Genomic DNA, 4,098 nt, shown 5'->3' on the forward strand with positions numbered 1-4,098 from the left:
ACACTTGGAATAACTTGAGAGAAAACCCACACTTCATGAAATCGGCTAGCCCTTCTAGTACACTCACTAGTGCCGATTTTGGTGAATAATATGATGCTTATATAGTGTTACAATTAGGGCAAACCCTAATTGTCATGACTTTCCATTTCCTTGGATCCATGGGTACAAATACACCATGGAGCATCCATGGACCATCCTATGGGTTTTAGCCCAACTTGATTATCCATGAAGCATTAGCCCACTATACAAGTATGGATGATTTACACAATCAACCCATATATTTAATTAGTCTTCTTTTGATCCCTTAATTAATCCTAGATTAATTCTTGATCAATACTAATTAAATAATCTTATTATTCTTATTATTAATATACTAGAACTTATAATATATTAATAACCATAAGTGTCTTATTTCTCTCATTCAAGTGCATGATGGTATGCAACCCAAATGGACCATGCCGGGTCGGGTCAAGTCTTACCAAATATAGTTATGGACTTAGACATTAATCCAACAAAAAGAAGAGCAGCAAATCAGGAGCATCCAGCGCTTCTTTAGTAATCGACGAACCGGTTAAGGAAGATATTGAGTACGAGACCGAGGAAGAAGAGGAGCCTACATACGAGCACGAAACCGATTCTGAGGAAGAGTTAGCTATCACAATGGCTAACATTGATGAAATCCCCATGGGAGAATGGAAGAAGAGGATACGCGACGACACTGGCCCGGGGCTTGTGCAACCTGCAATTCCCGCGACTGCTACCTTCGAGCTAAAGGGTCATATCCTAGCTTGACTTAAAGAAATACCTTTTTACGGAAAAGACCACGAAGATGCCTACAAGCATTTGGATGAATTCAATGATCTAGCTGATTACTTTAATGTTCCAAATGTGCCTCGCGAGACTCAGCTACTTCGTATGCTTCCGGTGACATTCAAAGGTGCTGCAAAAGACTGGCTCAAGTCACTTCCTCCCGGATCAGTCACCACATGGGCCAAGATGAAGGAAGAATTCATTGATCACTTTTGCCCACCCTCCAAGATAGCCAAGTTGAAGAAGGTCATTGCTAACTTTGAACAACAAGCTGGAGAGTCGCTATATGACGCTTGGGAGAGATACAAGAGCTTACTAAGAAACTGCCCACACCATGACCTAAACAGCCAACAAGAAGTCTCCATCTTCTATGATGGAGTCGATGTCACAACTAGGCAATTACTTGACGCGCAAGGCCCGCTCACAAAGAAGCCACTTTGCACCATAACTTGGTGTTTACGGTTCAAGAACTTCTTGAACCGTGAACACCTTGTTCTTGGTGTTCTTGGGACATTTCCTTGATATTAAGATGTGTTGAGTATTTGAGATATTAAAACTGATTTGGCATATTTGGTTATTTAGGGAAGCCTTTTTAGGGTTAATCATTTTATGATTCCCTACGGTGCCTTTACAGTAGAAGTTCTTAATCGAGCTCTGCTAAGGCATTGGTTTTATATTAGGCATTTATTTTATATTTATGGTAGATATTTATTGTTCCCTATAAATAATCATTAGGTTTACTTTTGGTGTAAGTTTTTTACTAGATTAGAGTTTTTCTCTGTACGTTCATGAGATAATCAATATACAAAAACCCTTTATCAGATTACTGATGGGTTTTAGCCATAAGAACTTTCCTATGTGCGCATGCAAAACCCTAATGCTTGGATCTAGGCTTTCTAATTAAACATGATTTGAATCCAAGACTTCTAATGACTATTTAGGTGTAATAACAATATTGAAACAGATCTAGAATCATACCTTTGAATTCCTTGTTGATCTTGATGTCTTGGAGCTTCTAGAGTCACAATTGTCACTCCTCTAATGGCTTACAAACACCAAATAGCAAGGAGGATGATTTGGGAGAGAGGAGAGTGGAGAAATTCGGCCAGGGCTTCTCTACTTTTGGTGAAGTACCGATTTCCTTATGCCATAGGGTCTATTTATACTTGTGGACTCCTTAAGGGTTACAACCTGAAACCTAATTGGATAATCTTCTCTTAAAGCCATCCAAATCCATTCCTTAGATAACCCCTTGGACGATTTGAAGCTATCCCAAGCTTCTAGAATCCATCTAATACATATCTATATGGATTACAGTCTAAAATTTAACTATCAAACAATTGACAGTTTATACCCTCTTATTTAATTAATCTCTTTAAGTCGCCTAATTAATTCTAATTAATTCTATGACTTATATTAATCAAATAACAATATTATTATTCTTTATATTATTCCCATAATATATCAATAATATTTATTCTCTCTTAATAAATCATCCTATCAAGTTGCTATGGTGAAGGCAACCCAAAAGGACCATGCACAACCGGGTCAAATACTTGCCTAATATAGTTGCAGCCTTAGACACTATTCCAACAGTCTCTCACTTGGATAAGTCTAGTAACTATATGCACAAGTACAATTTGATTTGCAATCGTAGCTCTCAAAGATGTTGTCAAACTCTGATCTAATCAATCTTGTCCTTTAGATAAGGGATCGTACAGTCCTCTGTTAGATATCATGCTGACAATCCTATGGAATGGTTAGTCAAGCATTTAGGTTTCTCGATCTCTGATTTATTCGACATAGAACTTAATCGAACACATCAATTCAGTTTGGACCGAGCCCGACACATAAGTCAAATCAAATCATCGAGCGGCCGAGATATCGCTTTTACATTCTTAGATAAAAGTTACAGATAAACTTCGACTTATATGCATTTACTTATTCATTAACCAATTATACACAACAATGCGTTTTATAACACCGAGTTACTGATGTGTTTTCGCATTATCAATGTACAATCAATTAACGAATAACAAACCATATATCTAGGTTTTAAGACTATATGATATTATCGTCTTGCGATCACCCTTTTATATCATATTCCATAAGGTGATTCCAACAAGCACGGGTTTGTTCCAATGCTCAAAACTAGTTCATAAGCACTCATGAACGTTGCAGCAACCCTTTGCTATGTCTAACACCATTTAGACAATCTACACACCAATTCATGACAATCTTCATTCATATCTACTTCCAACATATGAACGATTGTGGACAATTTGAACAATTCGATTATTCCTAATAAACTCAATTATTCTGGAAGTCAAAACATGCAAAATGAAACACTAGTTAAACAATTAACATAAGATAGTAACATTACTTATAAATAAAAATCCTTTATTTAATCATCAAATGTTAATTGCATTTATCTATTACTTGTTTCTAATACTATCTAATCTATGCTAATATCATCCTTCAGCCCAGCACTCCTAGCATGCTGCAAGTGCTTAACCCTACTCAGTCCCTTTGTAAGCGGATATGCTGGGTTATCTTCCGATGATATCCTCTTCACTATGAGTTGTCCTTCTTCTACACGATGTCTAATGAAGTGATATTTTCTGTCGATATGTCGTGATCTACCATAATCCATCGGTTCCTTGGTCAAGGCAACCGCTCCTTCGTTATCACAGAAAATCTCCATGGGCTCCTTTATGGCAGGTACAACCCCAAGATTACCGATGAAGTTCTTCAGCCATATTGCCTCCTTCGACGCTTCGCTTGCTGCAATGTACTCTGATTCGCACGTTGAATCAGCTACGGTTTCTTGCTTGGAACTCTTCCATATCACTGCTCCTCCATTCAGGGTAAAGACCCAGCCCGACTACGAACGGTAGTTGTCCCTGTCGATCTGAAAGCTGGCGTCATTATGCCCTCGCACCTTCAAGTCATCACTCCCTCCGAGGACTAAGAACCATTCCTTCGTCCTCCGAAAGTACTTAAGGATATTCTTCACCTCAATCCAATGGGCTCTGCCAGGGTTCCCTTGATATCTACTAACCATGCTCAAAGCGAAGGCTACATCAGGGCGAGTACAAGTCATAGCGTACATGATTGAGCCAACTGCGGAAGCGTATGGTACTCAGCTCATTTCTGCTATTTCAGCTTCGGTACTCGGACTTTGAGTCTTACTCAACTTGGCATTACTTTGTATCGGTAATTCTCCCTTCATGGATTTTTCCATACTAAAACGTTTTAGTACCTTCTCTAAGTAAGTGTTCTGACTAA

The 4,098-nt window shown here is 38.4% G+C and overlaps 1 non-coding gene across 1 annotated transcript; it reads right to left on the minus strand.

Moving 5' to 3' along the window:
- Positions 1-1,044: 1,044 nt before the first annotated feature.
- On the minus strand, positions 1,045-1,151 carry LOC111878364 (small nucleolar RNA R71). The gene has a single exon (XR_002845714.2). It is a non-coding gene; the product is annotated as a small nucleolar RNA R71 (small nucleolar RNA).
- Positions 1,152-4,098: the final 2,947 nt, after the last annotated feature.

Source organism: Lactuca sativa, chromosome 8, assembly GCF_002870075.4.
Source record: "Lactuca sativa cultivar Salinas chromosome 8, Lsat_Salinas_v11, whole genome shotgun sequence".
Classification (NCBI taxonomy): Eukaryota; Viridiplantae; Streptophyta; class Magnoliopsida; order Asterales; family Asteraceae; genus Lactuca; species Lactuca sativa.